The sequence below is a fragment of the Anolis carolinensis genome, chromosome 1, assembly GCF_035594765.1.
Source record: "Anolis carolinensis isolate JA03-04 chromosome 1, rAnoCar3.1.pri, whole genome shotgun sequence".
NCBI classification, from domain to species: Eukaryota; Metazoa; Chordata; class Lepidosauria; order Squamata; family Dactyloidae; genus Anolis; species Anolis carolinensis.
The window spans coordinates 110145555-110162729 of record NC_085841.1 but is presented as its reverse complement, the minus strand read 5'-3'; the positions used below and the strand labels follow the sequence as shown (position 1 = coordinate 110162729).

The 17175-nt window shown below is 38.8% G+C and overlaps 1 long non-coding RNA gene across 1 annotated transcript in view; it reads left to right on the top strand.

Moving 5' to 3' along the window:
* Positions 1-239: 239 nt before the first annotated feature.
* The window catches only part of LOC134298947 (uncharacterized), a 32180-nt gene continuing 15244 nt past the window's right edge, over positions 240-17175 (top strand). Inside the window, exons 1-2 of the long non-coding RNA XR_010006080.1 lie at positions 240-1218; positions 2333-2455. This is a non-coding gene — a long non-coding RNA (uncharacterized LOC134298947). The remainder of the gene's footprint in view (positions 1219-2332; positions 2456-17175) is intronic.

The window sequence follows — 17175 nt, the reverse complement described above, 5'->3', positions numbered from 1 at the left end:
ACTATGGAGGCATTCATCTGCTATGTTTTATGTATTTTGTGTTACGAAATGTATAATTGTATTGGCCTTTCACTCTTGTTAGTATTGGCACTAAAAGGCAGATATCAATATTTTAAAAGCATAAATAAATAAACAAGATTGTCCTCAGCTTTCACTGGGATTTAGTTGTGAGTAATTTTAAAAGGATTGGGACTATGAACTATTAACTATCTTGTAAGCATGCAAGTCAGGTGCTGTAGGTTATATTTCAAAGGAAGGAACTGGCAAAATCTCTTCTGAGCATTCCTTGCCTAAGAAAACCCTATTAAATTGGGTATTGAAGGCACATGCACACACACACACACACAAGCATGCAGGCATACACTGTATGGAGGTTGAATGATAGATCTTAAAACAGTTTGCATTTGGCAACATTTCAATCCTCTAGTTATGTTTATTAGGCAGCCTGATGAAAAAATTTCATGTTAAGCAAATTGTGAGAATTTCCTTGAAACATGGTTTCAATTTGTCTTGCTTTTTCCTTCAGCAGTTTCACATGGCTTTGTGGTGTGAAATTGACAATGAATAGCACAAAGCGGATGGCTACAAGCAAGAAAATTGCAAAAGGGACAAACCTTCTACTTAAAACTATATTTAGTGCTTTGTTTGTGTTTCACTTGAGGTGGATATTTTAAGTCCACTGTCCTTATGACAGCATGGCTTGGATTCAAAAACCTGTGGGGAAATGCACATCAAATGATTTTCTGCCTCTGTTCTTCAATGAGTACGCTGGCAAATACTAGCTACTGTTGTCGTCCTCCCCACATCGCATACCATTTCAGGACTTTTTTGGCACTTAGTTTAACATGCAGCAGGCTGTCAGCTTCCACACCCCCAACCCCATAAGTTAGTTTATAAAAGAAACAAAAATGAGATTTTATACATTTGAGAAAGAACTAGCAATCAACATTTAAACAAATGAATGGTGGCACAAAGAGGCAAGTGTGAAGCCACTGGAAAAACCACATCATATAACAGCTGTACCTTTGTCAAAAATAAGCCTAGGGTTAAAACAAGGGGGAGAGGAGCAGCACTATGCATTGATCCAACTGACCTTGGTGAACAAAATAATAATAATCATCATCATCATCATCATCATCATCATCATCATCATCATCATCACAACAACAACAACAACAACAACAACAACATGAACAACAACCTTAAGTGATTTATAAGGTCAGTCTGTTTTACAACTTTCCTGGGCATGAAATTCATTTTGCCACTAAGTTGCCTTTTGCCACTTCTGTCTAATGCTATTAGATACAAAGAAGAATCATTAGGTAGTATAGCCATTTATCTCTCTTCAGGACAATCTTGGGCAAATTAGGCAAATCCAGAAACAACTACTGCCTATACCCCACTTCTGCCAGCCCCCCCCCCCCCAAAAATAAAGTTTGGGCTCAGCTTCCTTCTCCTTTGGGGGACTGTATGCCTTGTTTTATGGGAAAAGCACAACATCCTGAGCCATTGTTCTCTTTGTTTTATTCTTTTTTATTGGAGACCTCTGGGTAGCCCCAAGATGAGTACTGGCCACATATATCCCAGAAGACACATGTTGACACACACGCTTTAGAACTGCATGTTGGGAGTGCTTTGATTGTAAAGCTAAATGGCAGAAAGTTGCATGACCCTTATTGTCGGTTTCTTCCAGCTCCATGATTCTAGAATTTTATGTGTTTAAAGCTTAACCTCATGCTACATTAAGTGCTCTTTTACCTTTCAAGTATTTCCAGATATATCTCATCTTCTTTTCCCATGTGATAGAGTAGCCAAATATCCCTGGCAAATATGTTGAAAACCATGTTGTCTATCAGTCTAAGTAATTTGCATGCATAATCCTGCTGTGCCAAAGGTTTACAGAGAGACACAATGCAGATTACTCTCTGACTTGGAGAATACATGAATATGGTTGCCTGAAGACATTAACAAGAAGGAATTCACCACTCCACTTATTCTAGCATAACAAGTGATTTTCCTGACCTAGAAAAATAATGATCACAGTATCACTGTGATTCATGAATGGTTAGTCAGTGGTTGCTCCAACAGAGCATTCTTTATCAATTAAGGCTGTTCCATTCATAATTGGCCATGTTTTCCCTCTAGCTGGACATGGGTGATAGCACCTGTACAGGCTCACCTGTACTAATGAAACCAATTCAAGTGGTAAATGACCTTCCTTGTATAAAGTAAACATCTTCCCTCTCTAGTGGGTGTCTAGCCAAATTATATTTAGCTTCTGTGCTCTATTGTGCCGGCTTCATTATCACCGTTGTCTTTCAACTCTTGCCAGCTTTTCACTGCATCTATTAATGAGGATCTAAGAACTGAATGTTCTAGGTGAAGTTGAGTTAAGGAAACACTGTGGCTGCCAAGATATAATGTCTTTCCATATGAACAGATGGCAACATCTCAGGTAAGCTAAATTCAGACTTCATTTCATGAGATGCAAGACTATGCTTTTAAAAGGACAACAAGCAAAATGGCTTCTCTTCCTGTTATTATCATATGTATGCAACTTTCAGGATATGACTTGTGACAGTATCACATTGTGAATTCATCAGCATTTCAGTTTCTCCTTTGTTATTTTTACTACACAGATCTCATGCATCAGTTCCAAGCTATTAAAGGTGCTTTATAAAGTGCTGGACCCATAAGGAGTGGGTGGGTTGTTCAGCACCTTGGATAGCTCATGAAAATGTCAAAGTAAACCCTGAAGCAATTCATTGATGTCATAAACATGAGCCAATAGTATCGGTTTCATATGTACTTCATGTTTATGTAACCTACAATAATTTTCCCATGTCACTTGTCAACCGAGATAGGATACTGTTCTAGAGAAGCTTGTATGCAACTTACACAGGTATCATTCTAGTGTCAAGTGAAGACTTCTTTTAAAAAATCAGATCTGTTAATTTTATTTCATCTGTTCCTTTGAATTTCACTTTTTTAAAATAATAATAATAATAATAATAATAATAATAATAATAATAATAATCAGATATTCTAAGCAGATTGCACAGAAGGACTACAAACAAAGCACAACTATGTGGCCCAAATGATTCATTGGAATCTATGTCACAAGTACCACCTGCCAGCAGTAAAGAATCGGTGGGAACACAAACCTGCAAAGGTAGTGGAAAATGAGCATTCAAAAATACTGTGGGACTTTCTAATCCAGACTGACAAAGTTTTGGAACACAATACACCAGACATCACTGTTGTGGAAAAGAAAAAAGTTTAGATTATTGATGTCGCCATACCAGGTGACAGTCAGATTGATGAAAAACAACAGGAAAAACTCAGCCATTATCAGGATCTCAAGATTGAACTGCAAAGGCTCTGGCATAAACCAGTACAGGTGGTCTCAGTGGTAATTGGCACACTGGGTGCCGTGCCAAAAGATCTTAGCCGGCATTTGGAAACAATAAACATTGACAAAATTACGATCTGTCAACTGCAAAATGCCACCTTACTGGGATCTGCATGCACCATCCGAAAATACATCACACAGTCCTAAACACTTGGGAAGTGTTCAACTTGTGATTTTATGATACGAAATCCAGCATATAGATCTCGTTTGCTGTGTCATACTATGTCTTTGTGTCAATAATAATAGTAATTTTATTTCTTACCTGCCTCTTCTCATCACCCAAGGTGGGTTGCAATATTGCTAAAAACACATAATCATCTGAAACATTTTATAAAACACACATATTAAAACATATTTCTGGAAAAGTCATATTAAATACACAGAACAAAGATTAAACATAAGACGCAAGTTTAAAATTCATGATTAAAACTGGCTGGGTAGACCTGCCGGAAGAGATAAGTCATCAAATGTGTCTTACATTCCAATAGCTAATTTAGCTGTCAAAGCTCTTCAGGCAGGTCATTCCACAGTTGTGGGGTGGCTGATGAAAAGGTCCTCTGAGCGATGGTCAATAGTTGGATTCAGGTTTGTTGGAGTAGCCACCCACCAGAAGACATTAGTGTCCTCCATGGCTGATTATGCAGAAGAAGGTGATCCCGTAGGTGACCTGGACCCAAACCATATTGGGCTTTAAAGGTCAAAACCAACTCTGTACTTTACGCAGAACCTAATTGGCAGCCAGTGGAGTGACTTTAATATGGGTATAATATGCTCACTCCTAGATGTAACTGATCTGACTACTGTATTTTGAACCAACTGGAGTTTTTTTTAATATATATTTTTATTGAAGTTTTACCTTATAAGATAGAGTAAATTAACATCAAAAGAGTGAGAACACTTGATTGTATAGAAAGTGGGAAAACTGAGATTTAAAAAGGATCAAAAAGGGAGAGAGAAAAAACCAAAAACTGAAAACAAAGCTAAAATGTCCATATTTATATAAAAAAGAAAAAAAACTGAACAAATGGCGATATAAAAATGCAAAGTACTTGCCAAAGAAATACACCAAAAAGCAAAAGCAAAAAGCTCACTGTTTCACAACCTGTTCACAAGCCACCAGCAATTGTGAACTGTAGTTCTTTTTTTTTTCTTCATCATGACCTTTTTTTTTTTTAACAGAAGGAAGTTAAACGAGTGGTGAAAATTAAAATTTATAATAGTCAAATTTGAAACCCCCAGGTTGAAATAGTCTTTCCTTCTAAAAACCTTTTGAAGGGCTACCAGACTTTCCTAAACTCGGAAGGGTCTTTTGACTGGAGATAGCCTGACAAACCAACTGAAGTTTTTGAACTTGAAATAAAGGTAGTCCAATGTAAAGCACATTACAGAAGCCCAACCATGAGGTTACCAGTGCATGCACTATCATTTTTAGGTCCTCCAAATCTAGGAAGGTGCACAGCTGACATATCAGCCAAAGCTAGTAGTAAACACATCACATCTACCTGGGCTGACATTTAAAGAGACTGATCCAGGAGCACTCCCAAGCTGCGGACACAGATTTTCAGGGGGAGTTTTTGACATACCTCCATCCCCAGATAAGGACCCTTGATGGCAAGCACCTCTATCTTGTCTGGATTTAGTTTCAATTTGTTTTTTTGACAGAGAAATATTTTCCAACTATGGAAGGTTGAATCTGTTGATGCAGAATCCATTGATATAGAAGTCTGATTGTATGCATAAAAATCTCCTCCACTGAAATGCACTGAAGTTCTCAAAATATACTATTCCAAGGGCAAGATGGACATGAACCATTACCTTTCAGGAAAAATCATATGGATATGTGAACACAGTGAACATTTTTCCCATCTGTATCCTTATCAAAAGAATAATAGAATACTCTTTTAGTCTGCTTCTATATAATAATGAATGTGTGTCAGTCACAGATTGATATACATGCACTAAGTACTGTATTCTCATTGTTTTCTCATTGGGATAAGATTGAGTCTAATATATACAATTTGTATGTAATTACTTGATTTTGCCACTGACTGCATTAAAGAGCAGTTGGTCTCTTCTGAAATACCAAGGTATAATTTTAATCGTTTATAATCTCTAACCTACTCTATCGTAACCTGGTGTCCTACAAAGGTTTGGAACTGCAATGCCTAACATCTCTGACCAGTGGCTCAGCATGAGGAACATTATGGTAGAAATACACTAAGTGAGAAAGGCTACCCTAACCAATTTTCAGGATTAATTTTCAGTTGCCTTTAAAAACAGTCTTTAATGTGGGCCAGATAATATTACATCAGGTTGCATGAGCACCACACAATCCAAAAAGAAGCAATTTTTCTTAACAAAAAGCTGTTTATTAACACAGAGAGAAACCCTAATCTGTAGTCAAGAAAATAAACACAGCAAAATGTTGGCACATGCAAAATAAAGCTAAACTTCTTTTGCATGGTAAATGTGTTGCATTTCTTTCTAGACCTCTGTGTCTTTTAGATGTGGAATTGTAACAGTATTTCAAAGGGATCTTTAAAACTCAGTTATAAATGTTATAGTAATAAACCCATACATTTCCACAGCTACCAAATGCCTGGTGAGTCGAGACATCAAAGAACCTCTTGCGAATAAGTTCAAAATCTCAGAAGATGAATTCTGAAGAAACTCATTTCTTTTAAATCTTCTCACGTTTAGCTGTATATGCATCCATTTCTCCAAGTCTCACCAACATTCCCATCATTAATTTGCTGTAAGGCTAGCTCCTTATCACAGTGGGAGGCTTTATGGTCAAGTCATGAATACCAAAAGCATCGAAGATTAAAATAGAACTGCTGCCAAGCTGCTAACTAGCACTTGAAATGATGCTGTCACAATACTGTATGAGAGATTTAGTCCCGGGAATGTATGGTTCCTGATGAGCCTATTTAGGAAATAAGTCTGAAACTCTTGTGGCCTACTTTTGGAAAATTATATTGCTTATTTTCCAAATCTCTTAAGAAGTTAGAAGTTGGTATCCACAAACTTCTTTCCCATTTTCCCTACATCTTTACTCTGAGGGGAAGAAAACCGTAACTTTTCATCTATACTCGCTGTGCAGAGTGGGAATGTCATTTATGCAGCCAACATCAACCTCTAGAACAAGCATGGATAAACTTTGGCCTTTCAGGTGTTTTGGACTTCAACTCCCAGAAATCCCAGACAGCTTACCAACTGTTAAAAATTGTGGGAGGTGAAGTCCAAAATACCTGGAGGGCTTAAGTTGTCCCATGCCTGCTCTACAGACAAAGGGAGTTCTCAACAGATTTGCAGAAGTAAATGCATACAAAAATCTTCAGTGTATAAAAAAAACATAAGGGGAGGAGGATTTGGGCCTCATAATTATTGACCATGCTCATGGGACACAGCCTGCTGACTGTTGCATAGGAGCAAATTGAAAGTAGAATCCTGAATATTAACATATTATACTTGTAGATTTCAATAGCAATAACAACAGTAATGGCTAAAGGAATCTCAAGCAAGATAAGAGTACAAAGCCCTCTCCCACTTATTTTCTTCAGCAACTGCTATGGACAAGTATATTGTATACTGTAACGGATGTTAGTAAGTGGCCCACCTTGCAGGACTGGTGTGCACCCATTTTGTAGGCAGGGCTGATGAGCGGTCATTTTGCAAGCAGAGCAAGGGGGAGGAGCAGTCATGCACCTACTACCATAAGTGCAGTCTGATTGGCTGATGCAAATGAGAAGTTGCTTAGCAACTGGAGATGGGTGGAGCCAAAGTGACAGTTGAACCAGGCAGCCAGAGCATTCTTTTTTGGTTAGGGTTGAAAGTTAGTTAGTTAGGAGTTGGTTTTTGGAACTCAGTCAGTTGGGAACTGTGTTTTGAAAAGGAAGCCGCTCTGAGAAATATAGTTAAAGTCTCCAGGAAACAGGAGGGCTGAGACCTATATTTGTGAACTCTTTAGTCTAGAGCACTGTTGTTTAAATCCCTGAAGAGCACTTTTGTTTAAATCCCAGGAGAAGTGGATTTAAAATTAAATTGTCCTGTTTGTCTTTCCTTGGTGAAGGAAGATATTTACACAGAAACCAAGTTATATGAACATTCTTAGAAGAGAACAGCATAAGCCTTTAATGAAACCGTTAAGCATCTTTACTGTTCAATGCTAATGGAACCATCACACATATTTACTGTTCAAATTACAAATAAACAACCATTTCTTGTTTCTCCTCACATAAAATGTCATGTGTCTCTCTCTCAATATCCTAACCTAAAAGAGGCTCCTGAATAAAGCATTGGTGGCAGCACTGATACAGGTAGCGAGTTCGAATCCTCTACATATTGGTGGCAGCAGAAATAGAAACCTCTGCAATTCTGACAAATCTGAAAAATCCTCTCCATTCTATATTGTTGAAACCAACCAATCCTCCATATATACCATAGTGTTTTAAAATGGGCATTGTGTTATGGAGAAATAAAACTAATCTGAAATATGAGATGCCTTTTGTACTAGACCTAAAATGGAGCCATGCGATTATTGGCCACTGAAAATCTTTTCATCTGTAAACTTATTTTCCCTTTAAAGCTGCCAACCATATTTTCTGCCATGTGTTGTCAAAGGCTTTCATGGTCGGAATCACTGGGTTCTCAGTGGGGATGCCTGCCATAGATGTGGGTGAAACATCAGGAGAGAATGCTTCTGGAACATGGCCATACAGCCCAGAAAACTCACAGCAACCCATATTGGTTGCCATCACAACATCATACAGTAGTGAACTTCATAGTTTAATTATTCACTACGTACTAATTGAGAATTGCCATATATGCTCATGTAGAGATCTATCTCATGTATAAGCCAAGGGCAGGTCTTGGTGCCAAAATTAGGGATTTTTGTATGACCCATGGATAAGGCATTCCACAGAGAGGAGAAAGTGCCAATGCCCTTGGTTGTAGTTGGGAATTTTTAGGAAATCCAATATCATCAGAAGTATTAAAGAGCTTCCAAATTTGAAACTGGATTCAGGAATACTGAACTATTATCCCACTCTGTGCAATACATGGGAGTTCATATGCCACTACTATAAAGTATGATACGACAAATTTAAAAACACATTTGCACAAAAATACTTATGTGCAGATTAGAAAACCCAGAGTCTATGGCCCTGACATATGTCCTTTGCAAGGGCAACTGATTTTGCTTCATTTTATTTACCTGTCTCTTCTCCGGTAGATAATCCACTTATTGGCATCTCTTCTCTTTGCACTTCACTTGATTTGTTGGTTAGCAATTAACTGGAATTTTCAAGGTTCACAAAAGTACAGCAGCAAAAAGTACTAACAAAAGTGCATACACAGACTTAAAGGTAGCAACATTTTGCTACTATGCTAAGGTTACACTATCGTTTGGAATAAAATATGATGATGAATTTTAAAAAATAACAGAAATGAAATCATCAGACATCTATTAGCTGAAGCTCTAGGCAATTCAATTACTTGTAGAGCTGATTAAGGTTTGCTGTGTCCTTGCACGTTATTAAAAAGCAAAATGCTTCTGATACAGACTAATGGGCAGTGAAGAAATCACATTCCGATGATATTTTTTGCAGTATTTGGTGGATAGTTGTTTTATTTGCTTTTTTTACTTAGTTTTAATCTGTTTCAGAGGAAGCAAATTAGGGACATGTTACTTTTTAATAACACATCTGGTGTGGTCTGCCACAGATAGTCATTTGATGTTCTTTGAGGGGAGATATGTTGGTCTATCAGGGACTGAAATTAAACTCAGCAACCCTCTTTGTGCATTTCTTCCATTTGTAGATGTGTGTGTGCCAAGTGTTATCCCTTGATGCGCATTTTAATTATGTGTTCAAAATAGTACAACCGCCTCTGGAAACAAATGTCATTTTCTATGCAATTAATAGATCTCTTATCCAACCAATCTTCTATTTTTTATTTTAATAAGAATAATGATTTATGACAACAGGACATCTCCAACAGATTGGAATTAAGAGTTTTACCTGGTGTGGAGGCTCAGATAGTTTGAAATTCCATCACTACCTGCACAACTTGTACGCAGAACACATCATGCGACATGCGGGGCTTGATGAGTCCAAGGCTGCCGTTAAAATTGCTGGAAGAAACATTAACAACCTTAGATATGCAGATGATACCACTCTGATGGCCAAAAGTGAGGGGGAGCTGAGGAGCCTTATCACCAAGGTGAAAGAAGAAAGTGCAAGAGCTGGGTTGCAGTTAAACATCAAGAAAACCAAGATTATGGCAACCACACCTATTGACAACTGGCAAATAGAAGGAGAAAATGTGGAGGCAGTGACAGACTTTATATTTCTAGGCACGAAGATCACTGCAGATGCAGACTGCAGCCAGGAAATCAGAAGACGTCTACTTTTTGGAAGGAGAGCAATGGCCAACCTTGACAAAATAGTGAAAAGCAGAGACATCACACTGGCCACGAAGGTCTGCATAGTCAAAGCAATGGTATTCCCTGTAGTAACCTATGGATGAGAGAGCTGGACCATAAGGAAGGCTGAGCGAAGGAAGATAGATGCTTTTGAACTTTGGTGCTGGAGGAAAATCCTGAGAGTGCCTTGGACCGCAAGAAGATCCAACCAGTCCATCCTCCAGGAAATAATGCCCGGCTGCTCACTGGAGGGAAGGATATTAGAGGCAAAGTTGAAGTATTTTGGCCACATCATGAGAAGACAGGAAGGTTTGGAAAAGATTGTGATGCCGGGGAAAGTGGAAGGAAAAAGGAAGAGAGGCCGACCAAGGACAAGATGGATGGACGGTATCCTTGAAGTGACTGGCTTGACCTTGAAGGAACTGGGGGCGGTGACAGCTGACAGGGAGCTCTGGCGTGGGCTGGTCCGTGAGGTCACGAAGAGTCGGAAACGACTAAACGACTGAGCAGCAGCACCTGCACAGAAGGGAAAGCACCATGGACTATTAATAGAGGGGGAAATCACAGGGAAGAAATAGATTGTTAATTCTTATCCCACTTCTCTGCTTTCCTGCTCCATCTGATGCTGAAATTATGAAATACAAAATGTGGATATAAACTATATATTCTGGAGCATTGTGCTTGTTCCTTTGTTCCAGTCAAATTATCTTTTTGTGAATGTGGCAATTAATTTTACACAAGGATATAGAAAGTAAGGTGGCATAATATTTGATAAAGTTTTCTTAGGTTGTCTGAATAGCTCAAAACAAAAATGATGTATGTGCTCTGTGTTGTGTTTAGCAATCAATACACAAATGGGACACATACAATAAGCAAAGGACATGCAGATCTAAACACATTTGATAATCTGCCTCATCCTGGAGCAGGAACCCCTGGAGTTGAAAGGCATCACATGCTATAGCTCCCTGCCCAAAAATGTAATATTTGAGACTGGCTGATAGTTATTCAGTATAGTAGGATCCAGGGGGGAGATTTTCCCCAGTACTTTCTATTCTGGCTGTCAGAGACTCTCAGACAAAGAGGTATTTTCCATCAACTGCTAACTAATTAATCGTTAACTGAAGGTGGCAGTAACTAAAACTGAGACCATCTACATGAAAATCATTAGATCTTCCTTACTTACTTAAGTGATCCCTCGTAGGCCGAGGATGATGGTCCTCCATTTCTGGTGTCTTGGGGGTGTGTCTGTAGGTGGCTGAAGAGACCTATTCTTGATCTGCATGTTCTCCCACAGTGAGAACGTCTTTCCAGGTGGAAGACAGTCTCGGTCAGGGTTGGCTTGACACGCCTTCCTCTTTGCACGTTTCTCCCTTAAGCCCTCCATTTGTGCCTCTTCAAACTCCGCAGCAATGCTGATCACAGCTGACCTCCAATTAGAGTGCTCAAGGGCCAGGGCTTCCCAGTTCTCAGTGTCTATGCCACAGTTTTTAAGGTTGGTTTTAAGCCCATCTTTAAATCTCTTTTCCTGCCCACCAAGATTCTATTTTCCATTCTTGAGTTCAGAGTAGAGTAACTGCTTTGGGAGACGGTGATCGGGCATTCGGACAACATGGCCAGTCCAGTGGAGTTGATGGTGTAGGAGCATCGCTTCAATGCTGGTGGTCTTTGCTTCTTCCAGCACACTGACATTTGTCCACCTGTCTTCCCAAGAGATTTGCAGAATTTTTCTGAGGCAGCACTGATGGAAACGCTCCAGGGGTTGAGTGTGACGTCTGTAGACGTCCACGTTTCGCAGGCGTATAGCAGGGTTGGGAGGACAATGGCTTTATAAACAAGCACCTTGGTATCTCTACGGATATCCTGATCATCAAACACTCTCTGCTTCATTCGGAAAAATGCTGCACTCGCAGAGCTCAGGCAGTGTTGTATTTCAGTGTCAATGTTGACTTTTGTGGAGAGGTGGCTGCCAAGAGAGTGGAAATGGTCAACGTTTTCTAATGTTATACCCTTAAGCTATATTCCTGGCAATGAAGAGGGATTAGCTGGTGCCTGTTGGAAGAGCACTTTGGTTTTCTCGATTTTCAATTCTGATTTGCTCTCTTCAGGGCCTTGATATTAGTTAACAGATGTTGGCAACACTAGCAACACAAAACACTTCTCAGATTTCACAACTATTATGCAGAAGCAGTACTCTTAATTTTTTCAGTAATTTGAAACCTCAAACTTCCTATTACAGAACTAGTATTTATTGCAGCAGTATTCAATAGAAAATTACCAAGTGCCAATGTGAATACAGAGGTTTTTATAACATGTAATAAAATGCATTGTCTGAAAATAGATGTTTTATTTCAGAATGCTGGGTTACTGCCATTGTTTCACACACATTGTTTCCTATGCCTTTCATAGAATCATAGAATTATAGAGTTGCAAGTGACCATGTGGGCCATCTAGTCCAACCCCCTGCCATGCAAGAAAGGCACAATCAAAGTACTCCTGACAGATGGCCATCCAGCCTTTGTTTAAAAGCCTCTAAGGAAGGAGCTTCCACCACAATCTGAGGCAGAGAGTTCCACTGCTGATTAGCTCTTACTGTCAGGAAATTCTTCCTAATGTTCAGGCGGAATCTCTTTCCTGTCATTTGAACCCATTGCTCCGAGCCCTAGTTTCCAGGGCAGCAGAAAACAAGCTTGCAAGGAAGACCTTATGACATCCTTTCACATATTTATACATGGCTGTCATGTCTCCTCTTAACCTTCTCTTCTGCAGGCTAAGCATACCCAGTTCTTTAAGATGCTCCTCATAGGGCGTGGTCTCCACACCATTGATCACCCACCTCTGGACACTTTCCAGCTTGTCAATATCTCTTTTAAACTGTGGTGTCCAGAATTGGGCACAGTATTCCAGGTGAGCTCTAACCAAAACAGAATAGAGAGGCACCATGACTTTCTTTGATCTAGACCAGGGGTCCCCAAACTAAGGCCCGGGGGCCAGATGCGGCCCTCCAAGGTCATTTATGTGGCCCCCGGCCCTCAGCTTTAGACTTAGGCTCGGCCAAAATCTGAAATGACTTGGAAGGCACACAACAACAACAATCCTACTTAACATGACAATCTCATTGGCCAGTAGCAGGCCCACACTTACCATTGAAATCCTGATAGGTTTACTGTATGTTGGTTACAATTCTTTTTATTTTTAAATATTGTATTGTTCTTTCATTTACTAATATTGTGCTATGGTGATAATATAAAATATTGTGTATACATATAATATTGATACGAATATTATAATATCATACAATACTAATAATAATACAATATAATAATATTTATTATATTATATCAAATGTAATATTACTAATAATATTACAGTATATTGGTATAGTACAGTAAAGTAAAGGTTTTCTCCTGACGTTAAGTCCAGTCGTGTCCGACTCTGGGGGTTGGTGCTCATCTCCATTTCTAAGCCCAAGAGCCAGCGTTGTCTGTAGACACCTCCAAGGCCATGTGGCTGGCATGATGGCATGGAGCTCCGTTACCTTCCACCGGAGCTGTACCTGTTGACAGGTTTTCGAACTGCTAGTTTGGCAGAAGCTGGAGCTAACAGTGGGAGCTCATTCCGCTCCTCTGATTCAAACCTGTGACCTTTTGGTCCACAAGTTCACCAGCTCAGTAGTTTAATCCACTGCGCCACCGGAGGCCCCATAGTACAATATAATAATATATAATGCTAATTTTGTGCTATGCTGATAATATATTATATGTACATAAAACTTGTAAGCTGTTCTGAGTCCCCTTCGGGGTGAAAGAGGGTGGGGTATAAATGTAGTAAATAAATGTTGGGGATTTTTTGTACTACAAGTAAGACATGTGCAGTGTGCGTAGGAATTTGTTCGGGTTTTTTTTCAAATGATAATTCGGCCCCTCAGCAGTCTGAGGGACCATAAACGGCCCTCCACTTAAAAAGTTTGAGGACCCCTGATCTAGACACTATACCCCTTTTTATGCAGCCCAAAATCCCATTGGCTTTTTTAGCTGCTCATGTTAAACTTGTTGTCCATGAAGACTCCAAGATTTTTTTTGACATATATTGTTGTTGAACCAAGTGTCACCTATCCTGTATCTGTGCATTGCATTTTTTTCTGCTGAAGTGTAGTCTTTTACATTTGTCTTTGTTGAAATTCATTTTGTTACGTAGTTTTGGCCTAGCTCTCTAATCTATTGAGGTCATTTTGAATTCTGGTCCTGTTCTCTGGAGTATTAGGGCTACACAATCAATGAAAAAAATTCAATACGAAATTCATTATGAAATTGAGGAGGGAGTGAATTGTTTTTGAAAGTATTTCCAAAACTATTTTTGTAACAATAATGAAGTAACAATTTTTGTTATTTTTTTCGTTAAGTAATTGAGCAAGTGGGGAAACTTCAGGGACTCATTTCTCCCTCATTTTAGAGAATGTCTACTGATTTTTGGGAATTTCTAAAAGTTTAGACAAAAACATTTCTCCCCAAAAAGCCACAGCAGCAATCTCCTTGAATGTCTGTCTAACAATGTGTCTATATGACACAAAATTAACCATAGAACTTTAACTTAGTACAAAATTATACTATTACTTACTTACTTACTTTAGTCCTCTTTGCAGATTCAATAATTTTATTTATTATTGACTTGACACTAAAGGGCTGGTTATTGCAACCCCCATTGGGTTTTCTGATACTAAGCATTGCATTCTGGGAAATGTAGTTTAGGGCAGGGTCCTTTGAATTCTCTTCCCAAACTACATTTTCCAGAATGCTGTGTCCGCAGTCTCCCACCCAGACCAGCAAGCTGCTCTTCCTTATGGTGACCAGCAAGCAGCCTCGGTCTAGCAATGGCCTCTTTAGCTTTACCAACATTGCTTAATGTTTATACTGAAAATTAAACTGACTTTGGGAGGCTTCTCAATGTTACAAAATCTTAACAGAAATTATTGGTGTTTCGATTCTTAAATATTTCTCCCCCCTATTTTGCATATTTCTTAATAGCGATTTGTTTGAACAAATCTAACAAATTTCTAATGACTTACAGGATTAATGATAATTTTGCACAGCTCTATTAGTTATTCCTCCTAATTTGGTGTTATCTGAAAACTTGATAAGTATGCCTTCTAAAACCTCATCCAAGTCATTAATAAAGAAGTTGAACCAAAGTGGACCCAGGACTGTACCCTGTGGTACTCCACTAGTCATTTCTTTCCAGGATAAATAGGAACCATTGGTGACCACTCTTTAGGCTCTGTCGCTTAACCAATTACAGGTCCACATTACAGTAGCATTGCCTAGCCCACATTTGACTAGTTTGTTTACAAAAAAGTCATGCAAAAAAGTCACGTTGTCAAAGGCCTTACTGAAATCAAGATATGCTACATCCACAGCATTTCCTACATCTGCCAAGCTTGTAACTCTATAAAAAAGAGATAAGATTAGTCTGGCATGACTTGCTTTTGAGAAATCCATATTAACTTTTAGTAATCACAGACTACCTCTTTAACGATATGCTCCAGAATCTTTCCTGGTATTGATGTCAGGCTGACTGGATGGCAATTGTATTTTGCATTTCCCCTATTACCTCGTCTGCTCCATATTGCTCAGGTTGAATACTGATTTCCTTTTGACAGAATATTGAAGCAAATAAGATATTGAGCAGCTCTACGTTTTCCCTATCCTGTTAGCATTTCACCACCTTCTCACCAAAAAGGCCCTACTGTTCCCCTTTTCTTTCCTTTTCTACTGAGATAACCAAAGAATCCCTTTTAATTGTTTTTAATCTCTCTGGCAAGCCAGGACCCATTTTGCGCCTTAGTCTTACAAACCTTTTCCCTATATGCATTGGTTATTTGTTTTAATTGCTCTTTGGTGATTCCCCCCCCCCTTTCCCATTTCTTGTACATGTCCTCATTAAATCTTAGCTCAGCTGAAAGTTCCTTGGACATTCATTCTCATTTCTTTACACTTTTCTTATTTTTTTTCTCCTTGCTAGCACTGCTTGCAATTGTGTCTTCAGTATCCCACTTTTGAGAAACTCCCATCCATTATTAACTCTCTTTTCTTTTAGTATTCCTGTCCATAGAATCATGCTCAGTATTTCCTTAAATCTCCTGTAGTCAGCTCTCCTAAAGTCTAGAATGCATGTCTGACTGCTCTTCGTTTTCCCCTTCTTTGTATCACAACTCCAGGAGAATATGATCACTCCCATTCAAGGATCCCACCATTTCCACTCAATTGACCAGGTCCTCAGTGTTGGCTAGTTTCAGATCCAGAATAGCTGATCCCCTTGTTGCCTCTTCTGCCTTCTGGACAATAAAATTGTTTGAGAGGCAAGTGAGGCATTTGTTGGACTTTATGCTCTTGGCAAAGTTTGTTTTCCAACAAATATTAGAATAGTTGAAATTACTACTATATCTCTTCTTTCTCCATGTTTGGTCATCTGGTCAAGGAAGGCTTCATTCAGTTCTTCAGTCTGGTTTGGAAGTCTATAGTAGAGCCCGCGACTATATTTTTTCCAGTCCTTGTTTCCTTAATTCTTATCCAGGTTCTCTCAATCTGGTTTCCAGGATTGAAGTCTTGCATTTTTTCACAGGTGTAAATATTTTTGACATATAATGCTACTTCACTCCCCCTCCTGTTTGATCTATTTCTTTGAAATAGGTTATACCCCTCCATTGTTACATTCCAATTATAGGACTCATCCCACCAGGTTTCAGTTATGCCTACTACGTCATAACTGTTTTGTCATGCTAAGACTTCAAGCTCATCTTGTTTATTTACCATGCTCTGGGCATTAATGTAAAGACATCTAAGCCCATGGGAAATTCCCCTTAACTGTTTATTTGATATTATTGTCGTCTTGCTGCTTGGTATTTGTTGTGTTTGTTGAAACCTATTTAGCCTTTTGGCTGTTCACTCCAGGCCTCCTCTGCTATGCCTCCTCTTTAATTTAGACATTTTCAAACTAGGACTTTTGTTTTCAGAAATATGTCCCTACTTACTTCTCATTTCCTCCTTGACCAAAATCAACACCTAACTCCTTGTTTTCAACATACTCTCTCACACGCTGTCTACTGCCTATACCTAGTCTATACTATTCTAATCCATTGTGAATAAATATAATTATTGCCAGAAGGCAATATTTTCTCATCATTTTATACGTACAATTTCCATAACATATTCCCTTTTGAATGGGAAAATGATCTAGTTATGTAAAGTAGAACAACAAATTCTGCATTGAAATGGTATGTATCAGTGATTTAATGGCATGTACCAGTGATTTCCAATCTCTGTCATATAGGACAATTTAGAATAGA